Source organism: Sparus aurata, chromosome 16 (assembly GCF_900880675.1).
Source record: "Sparus aurata chromosome 16, fSpaAur1.1, whole genome shotgun sequence".
In the NCBI taxonomy this organism is placed as follows: domain Eukaryota; kingdom Metazoa; phylum Chordata; class Actinopteri; order Spariformes; family Sparidae; genus Sparus; species Sparus aurata.
In genome coordinates, this window is record NC_044202.1 from 25,649,188 (window position 1) to 25,668,287 (window position 19,100).

Sequence of the window (19,100 nt, forward strand, 5' to 3'; positions counted from 1 at the left end):
TTGGCACAATCTTTTTTCAAGTCTTTGGACTCGATAGTTCTGCCTTTTATTTGGGGCTTTAAAGCTTACAGAATTTCAAAACCTCATTTACATAAACCAGGGGAAATGGTTGAGTTAGGACTACCGTATTTCCTGCATTATTACTGGGCAGCAAATGCTAGAGCCCTTGCCTATTGGCAGGAAGGATATAATATGAAGGTATCTGCCAAGACTCCCCCCTGGGTTGCCATTGAAATGAGTGATGTCAAAAACAGTTCTCTTCCAGCTCTTCTCTTCTCGACACCCAGATCTCCTGCAACTGTTAAGATGGATAATATGATCATTTTTAATTGTTTAAAAATATGGCAGCAAATTAGGAAGGGCTGCAGACTGCCAGACACTTCTATCCATGCCCCAGTATATTGCAATCATGCATTCCCTCTCGGACGGGTCTTTTAACAGTTGGAGTTTAAAGGGTTTAGTCACTCTGAAAAATCTATATATTAATAAACAGTTTGCCACAAGTTTTCTCTTCCCACAACACACTTTTTCCAATATTTGCAGATTAAGAATTATGTCCGTCAATATGTGCCTAACTTTGAGTCCGTTCCGAAAGATGAAATTATTTATAAGCGTTTGTTGGGTCCACCTGAATCTAAAAAATTGGTTTCTGGCTTTGTAAATGCATTCTTTGAACAAACGGATTATGCTACACACTCTCTGAAAAATTCCTGGGAGGAGGAGCTGGGAATGCAGATTGGAGATGATGTTTGGAAAGATGGTCTTGATAGGACCCGATCTTGCTCTTTTAACACCAGGCACCAGTTAATCCAATTTAAGGTGATGCACAGTGTCAGGCGTGTTTGTTTGTTTGAGATTCGAGATTTGAAAATAGAGCAGACAGACTACGACATACTGTTAACTATTTATTAAGAAGAATTGTATCATTAAGCATAGGGTTGATATCAAGGACCTTCTCTGTTTGAAAAATCACAGGCAGCAGAGCCCTAAGCAGCAACGCTGTTAACTGTAACCAATCGCCCAGAAAAAGATGCACAATTTCAGTGTACAATGTATTTTATGTTTTCAGCTAACACAGATGTGTGAATTGTCATTGGTTAAGCAAATTGATAAGTTGAATAGCTTTTATTGGTCAGCCAGGTAAAAAGGTGGGGAGATAGCCCTACCATTGGGGTACGCGAACTGGTTCCAGTTCCGTGGCACAGAAATTTGATCCCTCGGAGATATCAACCTGTTGGAGGAAAAAAGAGTCCCTGTCCTGTCTTCCTGCTCTTGTTTAAGTTAGGGTTGGGAGTGTAAGGCGCTATCGTTGGCCTTGAGGCCTCCACAGGGAAATGTGTGAAAGTAAAAGGGTGGTGGGTGCTTTCTCATATCCTGGCTTTGCTCTCCTATGTATTAGTCCCTCATGAAAAGGCCTAACGCTTCTGGCCTGTCTAATTTGTCAGCAGGATATGTACAGCTCTGTTAATAATGTGCAATAAGATGGGAAAAGTTATAGTTACAGTGGGGCAGACATCTCACTTCAGTGGGCAATGAGCGATGCATGGCAGTGTTAGACACAAACTGTGCATGGGGCAGACATAAGATGACTGGGATATATAAATGCATGGACAGGGGTCATAGGGTCACTTCTGAGCAGTCAACAATGGTGTGGTGGTTGTTAATGAAAAAGTGTGGGTAATGAAGAATGTGCATAATGAAAAGTGTGAATCCTAACAACAGGCTTCACTACTCAAAAACCAAACTGCACAGAATATTTCCCACCATTTCATCTCTATGTGACCGATGTAAATCTGCAGAGGGCTCTCTGACTCACCTCTTTTGGACTTGTCCGAAACTGTATAATTTTTGGTGTAACATTTTTAAGTGGTTCTCTGACATGTACAGCTGTGTGTTTGAACCAGACCCAATGATTGAATTATTTGGGGTTTCTCCTCTACTTAAACATAGCGTTTCGGTGCAGAGCACAATTATGTATGGAATGGTAATTGCCAAGAAAATGATTTTAAAACTCAGGAAGTGAGATACTGTGCCTCAGTTTAACACCTGGTTAAGTGAGCTCATTGGTGTATTGCATATGGAGAAGGTTCGATATGGCAAGATGGACAATCTTGATAAATTTTTGGATATATGGCAGCCATTTCTGGCTCACCTTGATAAATATAACATTGATCTTGACCAGCAAGGGAGTTCATAGAGTGCCATCCACCTTTACCATCTCTGCTTAGTACTTGTGCTAAGATTCTTGTGTCAGTATTGCAGCAGTGTGCTTAAGTATTGTTTTTAAATATGCCCTGTTTTGTTTTTGTGTTTTCTTTTACTTGTTGTTTCTACTCTCTTTTTTCTGTGTCTGTTTTTTTTTACTTGTCTTATACAAAATTCTAATAAAAAATATATATAAAGTTTTAAGTCATGTTACAGTACTAAGTTAAGGTACGTAATTGACATAACTTACATTACATAACCTATGTAACGTTTCAACTTAAACCCAAACTTAACTTAAACTCAAGTGATCCTTTTCTAAAGCTAGGCACGTAAGTGGTGGGTGCCCAAACCTTACTAAATAGTTTTTGCACCTAAACCTAACCAAAATGAAACCGTATGATGACAGAAAGCCATAAATTTGCCATCATCCATTCACAGTTTTCAGCATCCTTTATTTTGAAATTGTAACCAGACGTTGTAAATGTATTATTGTTGATGAGGGGTCTCAGTCATCCACGTATTGGTAATTCTGTAAAAAAAAATGCTACATGTATCAAACTGAACTTTTTTCAGTTTCTTGAATATGTTTCACCTCTCATCCAAGGACACTCCCAAACAGAGTTTAAAAGCCTTCAACTCCCCCCCAGTCAGTTAGAACTGAAGAAGCCTCTTGGAAGAGAGGTGAAACCTCTTGTAGAAATTTGACAAAGTCCAGTTACCTAAGATACAGCACCTAGTATATGTATAATTACAAACTTAACCACTTACTTGTGAAATTGACATTTGAGGGTTAGTATCACAGTGTGAGGCTTAAGGCCACTGACAAGTTAGGAGTGTGAATGTGTTGAATCCGTTATGTCACCAATCCAAAGTGGTAACGTTCATAACCCCTAAATCAGAGCTTAGAGCGATGTTAGTTGCTCTGTCCTGTTCAGTACGAGCAAGGGGAAGTTAAGATGAAATTACTCAGCCAAAATGTATTTTTTCATACTATATTCATGTAAAAATGGACTAAATGGAAGATGGACTTGCATTTATATAGTGCTTTTCTGATCTGAGTACTCAAAGTGTTTTATAACACTTGCTCCATTTATCCATTCACACACTCAGTACGTTTACATGCACACCTTAGTCGGATTACAGCCATAGTTCGACTATGCTACCCAATCAGACAACTGCAATTGTCCGAGTATACATGCCTGTGAGAAAATCGGATTATTGGCCGAAGCATGTCATACCCCGGTACGCTAGGTGGCGCTGTACCCATTTCAACTAGTGGTAACAGAGCCACCTCCGGCTGACCTCTTTACGTCACCAGCAACAACAAACTGCCTCGGCATTCGAGAAAGATTGCGTACGAAGAGAGAGACGAAGCTACATCTTTGTACATTTCGAATATGATGTACATGATAATTACACAAACTAGATGCACAATGGCGCTCTTGCTTGCGGTTATTTCGGAGGAAAGACACCGCCACCACCACCCTTCTACTTCCGGCTCACAGCCCCGGGAAAGAAATCTTGTGCCTGAGCAGAACACAAAATCCGATCCGATGGAACGTATACATACAGGAGTAATGCGACTATCATTCGAATAATCTAGGTTAGTGTTGCACGGTAAACCGATACTAGAAAGTTACCGCGGTACCCAGCCGTTAAGACCAATACTTTTTCACATTTTATTAGTATCGGTACTTTATGAAATTTGTGCGACAGCGGGGCAGCATGCCTGTGTGCAGCTTCTCTCTGCTTCCTCACTGCCTGCAGCCAGAGTGGGCGTGGTTTCACGGTGACAGACAGACACAGAGCAGAGCGAGATGGACTTGTTGGCTCCTTTGGTCATTACGGATTTAAAGCCTCGTTTACAGATGGGCTTTGTGGTGTCCGTGGGCTTGCCCTTACTGTCGGCAACGTAAGCGAAATATTTCCATGTTTCGCTCCGTGCGTCTGCTTCTTCAACAACCCTAGGACGGTCGGCAGGAGCACTTATGCTGCTCTCAGCTGACAGACATGCTGACTTGTTCAAAGAGTTCAAAGAGCTGCAGGTTAGCGATAGATAACATAACGTTAAATATCCCCAGGATGGAAGTCAAGTGAACTCCACCATCAGAGTTGCACGAGGCAGTCAGGGGTAAAGCTAACTGTTTAACAGTCGGATGTGGTTCCACACATCTCTGCATGCAAACACAACGTTCACACTGGTAACATGAACTTCACCAGAACAAGCGCTGGTGTTCACGAGTATGCTGATCAACAACACCACTTATAAATGATCTATTTTAAGTCAATTAGTACTAGTAATATATCATAGCATGTACATTTTTGTCAATAATTTATAATATATATTGTAATTTATATTATTAGAAAATGGTCTGATTAGCACAGACCTCCACCAGGTCTGGGTCATTTGTGTTGTACTTTAGTGCACTAATATAGTTTGCAGGCTAATAATCAGGTTTGAAGTTTATCAACATGACATGCAAATTGCAAATTTCCTCTTTGTGGGATGGATAAATTATTATCTTATTTTATGAATTGCCAGACTTACAGTCAATGTCATTTATGTTCATTATTTTTATGCTGAATAAAATTGTAGTTAATGTGCTGTTCATTTTTTTCTACAACAAGCACTGAGCTTTTAATGGAAAATCAGGTTATTTAATAATCTCAAAGAGCAAACAAGACAAATGACCAAAACAAGAAGACACTTGTCTTATTGGATACAGAAGCTATAAAGCTCAGCAGCTTTCACAAAATATATATATTTTTATTTTGACTTTTGAAGTGTTTTAATTAATAAAAAGAAATAAATCATTTTAAGTTCCACATTCTGTCATCTGATATTTTATTCCATTACTTTTGATGATGTTCTAGTTCTCCGCCGTGGTATCGTTTCAGTATCGGTATCGAGATATTTTAGGCAGGTATCGTACCGAAGTCATAATTTTGGTATTGTGACAACACTAATCTAGGTGTTTTAATTCGACTATGAGAAATCCGATCTGGTCCGATTTTAGTCAGACTAAGGTGTATACATGCATCTTAAAATTCGGATCATAGTCGGACTAACACAGTAATTCAGTTTTCTTGAATGTCATGTAAACACACTGACTGATGACAGAGGCTGCCATGCAACCAAAGCAAACCTAAGGACAATAGAAGAATTGAAGAATATCATTTTATTGTCACTATACACATGTACAATGAAATTGTGAATCCACAATATTCTTATGCTCAGCCATTTGCCACTCACACACTGATGGAACAGGACAGTTCAACACACAGCCAGAGCCAGGGAACAAACCACTGATACGCCGATTAGAGGATGGCCCACTCTACCCCCCGAGCCACAGCTGTGAAACACATTGTTTGAACATCCTTAATAAAGCATCAATCAGTCCACTGCCTCACATATTGACGGATCTGGATCATCATACCCTGGGCTCCGCCGGATCATTGCTCTATTCTGTTTCACTATTTCCTTCACATCTGTATTTCTGTAAAATCAGATGCCTCTTCATCCTGGTGTTTTCTTTTTTGCTACTAATTATCTTGTGTGGCCTGCCCTCTTCCGGGTTGGACAGGAGGTTGTGTGGCTTGGGCACCACTTGGCAATGCCCCAGCCTTCTGAGTAGTCCTCCTGGATCCACACACTTTGTATACATTATAAAAATTGTATCAGATATTCTGTCAATGCAATTTGTAAACTCCAACTTTGTTGTTCTGTCGTTGTTGTTCATATTTCTTGGCTTACATGTCACATCAACGAGGGAACCTGTCCATTTACATGATATCAGTTATGTAAGAATGGAAGATTCTTATTTCCATAGAGCCACCTTGAGTTTGTCTAGTTTTGCCAGAATATATCTACTTCTGTCTAAAGTGAGATCAGTTGTTTCAAAATCAGTTATCATGAATATCATGAGTTATGCCTCAGTTATCATTGATATATGTATATGTGCAGTGCTGTAGAACTACTCACAGTGTTTGTTTATAAACCCCAGCATCATGTAGTTCAAATGCAATTTAATTTTCTTTAGAATTTCAGACCCAACTGTTCAATGTCATGTTTGGAGACCAAATTTACCTGTCAGATAAATTCCTAGTTAAGAAAATGACAACTTTTTACCCAAAACCACCACCACCACCCATCATCATAGTTAACTATCTGTCTTAAATGTTAAAGTCATGGCTAAAAAAGGCCAACAGAAAAAATAGGTTTTGCCGATTTCACAGATCTCTGTAATGGAAATCAATTGCATGTCGTCTACCTGGTAGTGACTGTTGTTATTGTGACGTCTATAAGGGAAGGCTTTAGGAGCAGCAACAGTAACTAAGCCTCTGCATCAGTAAGTTGCTCTGCACAGATTTTTCTAAGCTCATACCCTGGTAAGCTGCAAACATGGCAGAAGAATGTCAATTTTGATAATCACAGTCTAAACTGTCATAGAGGCTATGCTTATCACAACTGTGCAACACTGCTGCTCTAGCTTCAAAAGGAACTGTCGGTATCGATTCCACATTTCCACTGCAGAATAGACGGCTGAGAGAGGAATTTCTGCCAAAGCTGCTCAGCCTCTCTGTAATCAAAATGTTATTTGCTGCTGGTATTGGAACAATCAAACCTTTGACCCACAATTACACTTTCAGTCGACTCCATCAGGTAAGCTAATTATGCCACAACAGATTAGTATGTCATTATTATTCTTTTTTCAAATCTAAATGAGATTTGAACCTCATAGCTCCTGAGGGAAACTGAGCCTTGACAGATGCCCTGTACTGTTTTCCCCACCAGTTTTTTCTCAAGCAAAGAGAATGTGTGATCATATTTTGTGTGACAACCACAACAGCAACCCATTCCAGACACATGTATTCATGACATAAAGTGAAAGTAAAAAAAAAAGTTCAAAGTCATAGTTCCATTACAATTTTCTTTTAGCATTGCACTGTGGTACAAGTGGAAAGTAGCAGGGAAATAAAATAACAGCAACAAGGAGAGCAGAAAGGGATTAAAGTGAGCAGAGGTGAAAGGAGGTGACTCAGTGAGACTGATGGATAATACTTGTTGAAAAAGCATCCTTAACCTACAATGGTCAAGAGGTACAGACACTACTGTTCTGATTGAAGAGGAAAGGTCAATCCACAATTTGGGAGCCATTATGTTGCAGAGTGGGGACCAAATGAAGGTGGCTGTACTTGGATGGAGGAGCTAAGTGTCTCACAGAACCTCTGCAGGCTGCTGCACCTGGCATGTTTTGTTTGGATATTCAGTGTGGGAGTTATACTATAACAGTGAAAATGAGACAGGGCGTACAAGTTAATGCAATTTAGAGTCTCACCTTACCTGCGCAGGTGCTGCTATTAAGTCATTCCTTGTTCACTTTTGTTGTGTCAGAATGGTTAGAGACAGCGGTGGAGGAACTATTCAAATACTTTACTTAAGTTAAAGTAATACCTCAATGTAAAAATACTTAATTACAAGTAAAAGTCAGGCCTTGAAAATGTAACTTCAGTAAAGGTATCTAAGTTTAATCAGAAAGATTAACTTAAAATATTCAAATAAAAGCACTCAATACAGAAAAATATTATGCTATTATCATTTGATTATAATTACTCAAGAGTTGTGGAAGCAGAATTTTAGTCATATAGATGATTGTAATGGAGCTAATATTTTAACAATCAAGAACAAATTATTATTTTCTTGTTGTGTTATTTATTATGGATTAATCTGCTTATTACTTCATTCCATTAATTTATTAAAAGTTACTCTTTTAAAAAATTCAAAACAGCAAAACAAAACTGTCACAATTACAACAAGCCTAAGGTAACACTTTTATAATGCTTTTTTGTCCAACCAGCAGTCCAGGCCTCTAAATGATTAAACATGAATTCAAAAACACAAAGTAATTACAAAGAAGAGCAGCTTATCTTATCTTTTTTATTTCCGACCCAAGAAAGCTATTTAAAAGAAACATGATTTAAGTGATTATGAAAATAGTTGCCAATTATGATAACATAATCAATAATACCGATTGTCAGCAGATTTGATTAATTGACCACTCATTTCAGCTGTACATGTATATAATCTTTGGCACTTTATAATAAACCACATGTTGTGCATAATTTGTATTTGCAAAGTATGTAAACCTGTCACAGTGAAAAAGCTACATTATTTCTCTCTACAAAATGTAGTGAAATACAAGTAGAAAATGGCATGATCAAAGATTTGTGTAAAGAACAAGTATCTCAGGTACAGAACTTAAAGTAACTATAGTAATAGTACATTTGCAAATGTGCATTTTGTGGGATTTGGCACTCCCACAGTTTTTGAATGTGACACTAGTTTTGTAAATACAAAACCCAGGTCAGACATTATGTAGCTGCTAACTACAAACAAAACATCATCACATATTAATATTATTATGTGTTGGAAACTTGAAGTAAATGATAGTAATGGGGGGGGGGGGGCAGAGCAATTGAGACAGAGTCTCCAGTCACCCTGTTAAAAGAAACTGTACCATCAAAATACATTTGAAGCTGGTAATTTTGAGGTTAAATAGTTACATAATGTTGCTTTATGTATTCCACTGTTAGAAAGATGGGAGAGACTAAAGTTTGAAAAGTGGATTGAATAGATTATTTGAGTCAATATTGCTGTATTGTAAACATAACTGTGCAGTACAGCTCCCATTATCATGAACTATGTCACAAGAGCAATGTTACGCATTTGTTTAAACAGAGACTAGGAACTTTTAAAAGCAGAAGCAATGTATTGTTCTAATAAATGGCATGTTTAATTCATTAACAAAAAAACACAAACCTTAACTTATTATTCTCTATCTGTTGGTTGTGTTGCTACATCCTCACTTGGTCTGTATGACCCCTAACTATTGCTAGCTAATGTTAGCTAACTTTTTATCAAATATCATTGACTTACTCACAGCAATTCATAAGCTTAAAGTCCCTGTACACCACCTCAACATTTTGGGGGTGATTCTATTTACAGATATTTTCAGATTTCCTAAAAAAAAAAAGATGCTAAGAGTGATCATCTTTAAAGGGGCTCTGTGGAACGGTATGGTGCTTGAAGCCGGTCATTAGTTTATGTTAGTAAATTCCATTTCTAACTAACATTCCCTAATGAGGCACTGAGATGAGGCACTTGAGAACTTTCACAAATCCACAGTCCAGCAGCATTAAACAACTTAAACAAATCGTCCACAGGCTTGTATATGCAACCGAAAGAAACAAGGAAGGTCTCGTTTTTCAAGCCATCTTACAATCTGCTCACACAAGATACTATAAGTAACTTTTTATATAACGTCACAACATTGTACAGTATCTCACAAAAGTGAGTACACCCCTCACATTTTTGTAAATATTTTATTATGTCTTTTCATGGGACAACGCTGAAGAAATTACACTTTGCTACAATGTAAAATAGTCAGTGTACAGCTTGTACAACTGTCCCTTCAAAATAACTCAACACACAGTCTGAACCACTGGCAACAAAAGTGAGTACACCCCCAAGTGAAAATGTCCAAATTGGGCCCAAAGTGTCAATATTTTGTGTGGCCCCCACTATTTGACTATTTTCCATATACTGTATACATACATACATATATATATATATATATATATATATATATATATATATATATATATATATATATATATATATACATATATATATATATATACATATATATATGTATATATACATATATATACATATACAGTATATATATGTATATATATTTATATATACATATATATATTTATATATATATATATATTTATATATATACAGACACACACACATGCGTTTGCAAGTTCTCTATGTTCTAAACATAGTGTGAGTTCGATCAAATTATGTAAACTTTTAGTTGGATGTCAGAAAGACCAGAAAAAAATGTCAATCACAACAACTATATTGTGAAATCTCCATGCCTCCCTTTCTTTACTCCTAGAGACGGTTTAATGTATGTGTTAGATAAACAACTGAAATGCATCACTGAAATTAATTTCTGTCAGTTGTTGAAGTGAATTTCACACTTCAATGACAAAAGTTACTCGTAACGGACCCAGTGGACACACAAACTACTTAGAACTGCAACGGATTGTCTCCAGCAGCTAAAAAGTAAACAGCCGACTGCCGAGTACACTGGCCGATAAACAGCAATTGTACGACTGAAAAAAAGGCCAAGTTTAGTTTGAAATGTACATTAGCGTATTGACTTCAGACTCACTCTCAGCCAGTTCAACAGGCTGTGGGCCTGGAGGGAAGTGGTGGTAGAGCTGGACTTTACTATTAGAAAGAGATGTGAGAGTACAAATCCATGTACAGCCTTGTACACCAGCACAAACGCTTAGCATTGAGCTGTCACTGAAAGGAGTAGGAGAGGAAAACGAGATAAGACAATCTGTGGAGAAAAAGGATAAGGTGGCTGAAGGTCCCAACGAGCCGTGAGTCGGAGATTCGGGGGGCGGTTGCGCTTTGTTGATGGTGGCTAAAGTGTGATGTGTATGTGACGATTTGATTTCGGCTGTACTTTCAGCTTTGTATTTCATTAAGTTAAGCATTGTTTCAGCTATGGTATGATAAATTGGGGATGACACTGGATTGGGATAAATGTTGTGGGTGCAGGATTTAATGTAGCAAAAGCAGGGAGGCGGGTTTAGCCTGGAGGGGCTCCAGTGAAAACGATGTGATGACATTTACCACAGCGTTTGATGTGACAATCCTTTCTACCCTAAGCTTGGTGAAGATTCACTCAGAAGCCCTATTCAGATGTCAATAGAATAATTTACTAACCCACAGTGGTGACAATAGGATACGCCATCATCAATCTGTAGGACCATTAAACAGGCAGCAGCATTCAGCAGTCACCTAATATAAATGTTACAATTCTGGAGTGAATGCGGGGATGTCACAGGGGTCTTCACAGATGTTTTATTGAATTAGACCATGACACCTCCACTATAGACTCAGCAGTGATTTCTGGCACCAGAGAAAGATAGTGACAGCACCGAGTAAAACACTGTGGAGCAGTTTGAAGCAGCGCTGATGTAGAGGCTGTTGTGATATTGACGGAGCTGATCAAGGTAGGTTTGTTTTGGATGGAAAGGAAATGAATGATGTTGGGCTGTGAGCAGACTTGAGCCAGCTAGCTGCATAGATCGCTCACCATTGGCGTTGGGGAGGAGTTGATGTGTAGAGTCAGGTGGAGACAGAGCTACTAGTCAGGTTGCTATGGCTAACGTGTTAGCAAACAGTTGCTTATGTACATTATTTGGCTTACATTATTTGCATTCATTAGGAATCGTCTTTGTGTCCACCTGGTGAGTGCGGTTCCAAAATTCACTCTTATTTTGTCTCTGTTTTGCTCTCTACCAACTCCTGAGGTAAATATATTTAATTTTTCTTTAAGCTCATATATGTTCACCAGCAAACCCTGTGTGTCTGCTGTTTTATGCCGGGCTGGTAGCATTCAATGGGTTTATTAGAGCTTTTTGAGGAAAAATAACTGCCTTCTATGGCTAGAAACAAAGCCAACAACGCTGCGAGTCGATTGAACATTAAAGATGCAAGACCATTAAAACCAAAAAAAGGCTGAACGAAGCTAAAATGCTCTGTGGCAGTGAGGGGAGAGGGCTTACTGTGGCGGTGGTGGGTTGCTCAGGAAGGCATTGATTGCCAACACACTGCAGGTGTGTGAGAGAGCCTGCCGCTCCGATGATGGGGGAAAACCCGTCCCAGCCTGTTCACAGCACCTCTGAAAAGGCCAAGTACAAAAACACCACAAAAAAGTCTGAATATGACACAACGGAAGTAAAGGTATTTCTTTATGGATTGTGTGTGTGTCTAGATGAAGAAGAAGCAAAATGGTGTCTAGGGTTCAAAGTACCAAGCACTCATTGCTTTGTACGTTCTTTAGTTGTTCTTGTTTGTACGCCTTCTATTCTTGAATTTGCCCCTGCCTTGTTTTTGTTGCCTTATGTTGCCAGCTTTCTGATTGTCTTTTGTAACTTGCATTTTGGATTTCTGGATTCTGTATTTGGACATCAGCTTTGTTATTTTAACTCGCCTTCTGTTCTTTACCCAGCCTCCATGTAACTTGCATCTGGGTCCATTTAAACATCACAAGTAAAGCTGTATCACACTCATCAAGATAGTTAACTCTCTTTTATGATAACTTCTTGCAGCACACAGGCTGCCAAAAATGAAAAATGTAAGATCTTTAACACATTGAAGATACACACACACACAAAAAAAGAAAATGGATGGAGGAGGTTTCCATACAAACGAATGGGCTAAGTGTTGACCCACTATGTGGAACAATGCAATGCAACATCATTAACAGTACACTTGGCTAATCAAAATCCAGTGTTAGTCTTTGTTAATTACATGTCATCCACTAACCCTTTTCCTGTATCACACACCAACACATCTCTTTGCATTTTTTAACACAAAATAATAATAATACTACAAAATAATTACAATTCACCAGTCTGTGATCAACAGATACCCAAGAGCATTATGCAACAGTATGTAAATGCTGTAAAGAGACAATTTGTATTGCTCTGTGCCAATTACATGAATTTGGTGAAGGAGGTAAAATGCAGTAGTGATGTTGAAATGCAAAATTCAGCAGCTTCATGTGAGGTCAACAAGGCAGAATGAGGGGAGCTGGGAGAGCCAGCTTTGAACGTCATAGAAAGTAACAAAGTCAAAGTGACAAAGAGGTCAAGAGACAGAAAAGTGTCAGATGCCCAATATGGAGTGGGAAAAGATTGATAGCAGGAGTCTGACAACGGGAGAGACTCAAAGTGAGAGAGGGGCAGCCAACGAGCCAGGTTCCAGCCACTTTCTCTCAACTGTTTTCAGCCCTGTGAGTTCACTTCACAAAGCGTCAGACTCCCAGGCCAGGAGGGGACAGATGGAAATGTCTTCAGAACAGAAGGAGGACAGGGAGACCAAATGTTATGCCCCCTGGTGAAGGCATGAAGGTAGACAGTCAAGAAGGGTTATTAGCGATGGGATTGGAGATAGAAATCAGGTACTAGTCTGAACCTGAAAGGCTACCAGCTGCAACAACAAGTCATTTGAACTGTTACACCGTAACACACACGTTGACACTCAGACATTCTCCGATCGCTGCATGCCCAGATCGGAGCACACTCATTATATTGATTATTTTAGGACTTTGTAATCGCTGTGTTTTCATTCAGACACGACATCAATTGGTTTTGCTCAGAAACAAAATAATGTAGGCTACTCATTATTTTGTTTTGATTGCTCGCTTCCAAGAGATTGGATTCTCTGGGACGCGAGCAATCACGTCTCTTTGCGAGTTACGTCTTGATTGTTTCGGGAATTGCTTCGTTTTTTTTTTTGCACAGGATTTGATTTGGTAAAGCTCCCTCCCCCTTCATTTTTCACTTTGACAACGTAAATTAAGACTCAAAGTAACAAGATAACATGATGTTGTTGGAATAATGCCGATCTGGGCTTGTATATATCAAGTGTCTAAGAATCGTTCCTATAAATGAAACTGATAAGACGATTTATGAAGCCTCATATGCTGACTTTCAGCAAGGAGAAGGACTACTGTGAGGAGAGTGTGACCTGTTTAATTTATTATTTATGTATCAGTTTTTTGCATAGCAATTACAAACCAGCATTACAAAGTGATTTATTCATTATTACAACAAACCAGAAACAACAATGAAATACATGGTAATGTATGAGTTAACAGGCCAGCATAAGTAATAACAGAGAAATAAAGCTTATAACAATGGATGACTAAAACCATTAAAACAAGGATAAAATGTATTAAGCCATGGGTGCTTTAAAATACAGCAGTGCAAGACTGCAATGTCGGGAAAAAAGAACAATGAAACTCAAAAAAGAAAAGATGAACCTCAAAATTGAAATTGAAATATTTAAACAAAACATTTTTTGTTTTTTTGTTTTTTTGTTTTTTTTAAGTAATTTGAAAGAAGATACTGATGGAGCCAGCTGTAGCTCCTCAGGTGGGTCCCTCCACACCCGAGGTTCCCTTAGAGCCAACACTTGGTCTCCTTTAGTATTTCTTGGAACATTGAGCAGGTTCCTGCATAAGGACACGGCAGTTTCAATGTATACTGTGGTCTGGGGCGAGGCAATGACAGGCTTTAAAATAAATAATTAACATTTTAAAAAGTACAGCCCTTGTGAAGTTATTTAAATTGTTGTAATGTGTTCTCTTTTCTTTGTTTTTGGTAAGAGTCTCACTGGCACATCTTGAACAATTTAGAGTCAGTTCATTCATTTGTGATTAATGCCTTATAAAAGACCATTACAATAGTCCAACCATAAGGACATAAAATAATGGATGATAGTTTGAATACCATGCCTATTCTATTATCAAATTGTGATAATACTTTGTAGTTTTCTCAGAAAAGTATTTCCTTAGAAAAACATTCAAAAAGTGGTAAAATTTGAAATGTCAAACATATTAACCATTGTATGTGTAAGCTCTGTTTGTAATTAGATACAACATGTTCCCACTCCCAACTCCTTGCAATAAATATGCAACATCCAGTAAGACTTTAAAAATAAAGCTTACAGGCAAACAGTTAACATACTATATTATGACATGACTTTTGCACTGCTATGTAACTGTTTGGTAAGTTTAAGGGACAAAAACTATTTGGTTAAGGTCAAGTCTCGAAAACTGCATGGTCAGGTTTGATAAAGTTTTACAATTTGAAATAACCACTTTATTGAGATCAGACTTGTGTCAGCACAAATAAGTGAAATACATTGAATATTAGCAGATGATAGTTTGTAATTTCAGTATTGTATTATTAACTTTAGAACAATCATAGCACAAACATCTTAAAAACAGGATCAGTATGTGTCCAAACAGGGATTCGAACCCACAGCCTTTGAGTCGGAAGTCTTGTGAAAACCTTCAGTCAGAGCTGAAGCCTCTGTACACAGAGCACAGCTTCCAACCAGGGAATACTCGCCTGCTACCTTTTATTTCCACTGAAGCACTTACTTATTGTGACAGAAAGTTTTAATAAAAGCACTGGAGAGATTTTACGGCTTTGCGACTGAATCACCACCATGACAAGATAAAGAAATCCCACTACAAATGTACTGAATTATGTACATGCCCTAGATTTTGAACGGTGCTCTTCATAACTCTTGAGCCCCACTGCAGCACACCCATGACAGATTCACCACGATGCAACAAGCCCCTCTGGTGAGGGGGGGTGGTGGGTAAAAATAGGGGAAGCTTACAGGGATGGTTAAGACATGAGGGACCGCCAGTGGGGCGTCACACCCATCTTCCACTTACTATTAGCTTGTAGATCGATTGCTGAGTTGGGGCGAGGATTTGTGGGTGATAGGGGATGATGTGTGAGGAGATGACAAGGTGTTCAACCCTTTGCTTCAGGAGGATCTGTTAGTTTCCCAGAACCTGCTGGCTGCGGAGGACAAAGTATACATCATAATGTTGCTCTTGGCCCTGTAGGGAATACAAGCTCTTAAAATACTGACTCACGGCCTGAAACTGTGTGTGTGGATGCAAGTGTGTATGTGTGTGTGTGTGTGTGTGTGGATAGCCCGGGGGTGCGCTTTCTGTGCCTGTCCTTTGGTGTGAGTCTGTAGTATCATCATGGAATACAAATGGCAGTTATCATTCCGCTGACCTCAGACCCTACCTGTGAGTGCATACACACACACACACACACACACACACACACACGCACACACAGACTTCATAGCAGTACTGTCTCTACATTGCTGGGTTCCTACCCCTGAACCACCGTGCTGCTTTTCTCCACACACACCTCTTCTGCCCCAGGGGCCTGAAGAAGTTACCGGAGGGGAACCATGAGCTCAGTTCCCAATTTTCTCTGCCACATTCACCCACCATTGCCCCTTGCTGCCTGTTGTAATGACGAGGGAATGTCCTAAGGGAAGGATGTGAGAAAAATAAAAGACTCTTGGCTTCATATGTATCACATTTTTCCTCACATGTGCATACCTGAGCTTGGACAAATTCTCTCTGTCCCCTGTGTGGCTCTTAACCTTTATCTTTTAGCGTCCTCAACTAAAAGCTTAGTAATAAAGGCAAAAATACATACCTAAGGCGTGCTGAAGGGTTTGTAGAGCGATGGTTGCAGGTGGTGGGAGTCACAGGGGGCTGCAGAGATAGATGGATGCACAGGTGCCAGACAGGCGTCTGTGAGAAGGGAACCACAGCTTTTTATTATTTTTCTTTACCAAACCTTATGTCATCAAATACGAAGGATAACAGCTGTGTAAAGGATGCACAAACGGTGTCTAGTGAAGAAGTCAGGCAATGATAAGGTAGAAAGTCTCATGGCACCTTTTCTTTACTTTGAAGAGACTGGTTCAATGCCAGAACAGAATCAGAATCAGAATTTCCTTAATTTGTCTTGCAAACTGGAAAATTTCTTCATCACAGCAGCCAAAAGACAGTGGTTTTCTAATAAATAATAATAATAAGAGTAAAACCAGCACTGTGATGACCAGCAAGAGAAGCCACTCTGATGGCAACAATCAGATGAAGAACAATGATGGCTCCTCAAGAAGTTAGTGTAGCTGCTATAGCATTGGTTGTATGTGGAAAGTATATTTAATTGAAGAAAGCGTGAGATGTTTTCTCTCTTTTCTCACTTGCTTCGCTACGTGTTTGATGAACTGACGTGCGCGGCTGGTGGTAATTCTCTTCATCTGTTTATCTGATTTGTTGGAGTAAGCCTGTGCAAGATGGTGATGGACAGATGGTTTGTTCAATCATCTGCCAGGAAATGTTTTGAAAGTCTCTGCATCTTTCTAGATGGTTCCGTGTCACAAACTGGCATGTAAGGTTATTAAGCACCCGAAACTGACTAAATACCTGCAGATCAAGTGTCAATACTTGGCTATAGCCCAGGAGGCTGCATGTCAAAGTATCCCTGAGCAAGATACTGAACCCCAAATTGCTCCTGATTGGCAGGTTGGCACCCTGCATGGCATGCCATCAGTGTGTGAATGGATGAATGTGACAAGTGTTGTAAAGTGCCTTAAACGGTCACTACACTGGAAAAATGCTATAGAAATGCAAGTCCATTTACCATCAGCTTCAACGGATGGCTGTTGACATTGTTAAAATAGCGGCAATCATGGTAATTAGCCACAAGCACCAGATGAGGTCATATCCATCCATCTAGTTAATACAAAACAGGCTTCCCTCAGTCTAAATTTCAAATAACCTCACATACATAGTGACAAATTCAAAATGGCATAAAGAAAACAAAGCAGAAGGTAAATAAAAAAAGTCCATAGATGCTTTGACTCGATGTGTTAACGCAGAACCTCAACAGACGGTGTACTGAGGATCTGATTAAATAAGAAACTATTTCAGAGCAGGAGGAATTGGTCAGGTACTCACAGGGGAAATTTATTTTAGTCATCCCATCCGGTTGATTTGCTTGCATCAAGAATGATTCCATATTGATTATTCATGATGAATGTTCATGAACAGTTTTATCACACGTGGGCTGACATTGTGTCACAATTCCCAAGCCTGCATGGTCTCCACAAATGTCAAATTTGGTAGAATTATTTCCTTAAACAACTTCACTAGTTTTTGGCTTGTCAATTATTTCTTTGAGACTCAAAATGAAGAACTATTTTTTTATTAGAACACATCATTGACAGTGATCTAGACAAATACTTACTGATCTCATCCGCAATGATCAGAAAACACAAGATTTCACGTTTTCAACGTTTTTTTCCGTCAATACAAGCAGTGTAAATTACAGGTTGTCTAAAGTTGTTGCTAATTCTCTGAACGAAAATTAGGATGCTAATCAGTATAAGACCTCTTTAAGATGACGATTGCAGATTGTGATACTACTGTCCAGTGACGGACTGGGAACAAAAAACGGCCCTGGCATTTTCACTCACCAGCGGCCCACGGAAAGGGGAATTTCAACGCGCAATTTTTAACGCACGTAAAGAACAGGCACTTTTGATAGCCCCGGTGATAGTAAATGTAAATTCCCAAGCTATAAACAACTACACCCCAATACATAAAACACATTAATAAATCATCTGTTGTTTTGCAAACAACTATTCAAGTAAAAAAATGCAGGTAGATTTGTTTTATTTCAAACCATGCACGTTTTTGAACATCTGAATAAGACATTTCGCTACAAAACAATGCAGAGTGATATAAAAGTTTGTGACTGTAGAAGGTAACCATGACTGTGATATAGAGACTTGTATATGGCATATAAAAAGTGATTAGATCGTCTGCTAGTTAGTATATTGGATAAAGAGAAATTTGGTTTCCCTTTGGCTTAAAAACTTAATTGACGCTCGAAACAGCTGGGAGAAACGAGCTTGGGACCGCTCTGTGATTTGACGGCCGGCCCGAATGGCCCATGAGGGTCGCTGGCCATTTATTTATTCATTTATTCATTTGCGGCCGCCTTTTGACGCAGCCGCCCCGCTATAGTTATTTATTTATTTATTTATTTCGCCTATTTATTCATTTGCGGCCGCGGCCGCCTATTGATGCAGTCGCTTCGCTTTATATTTATTTATTTATTTATTTATTTGTGATGCGGCCACATCACCAGGCGGCCACAGTGGCATTTGCCCACATTGCCCAATGGCCAGTCCGTCCCTGCTACTGTCTAGAATGTCATTTCCTTGGATTTGGTCTAGATGAATGACTCTTAGAATGGGAAAGTTGTCAACAGTCGGAACTTCCATTTTATTAGATTATTTATTCTGACACATCTCACTCACATAACCTTTTCTGAACACACATCCTTGTCAAAATGAGCACTGTTGCAGCCAAGGTATAAGAAGAATCCAG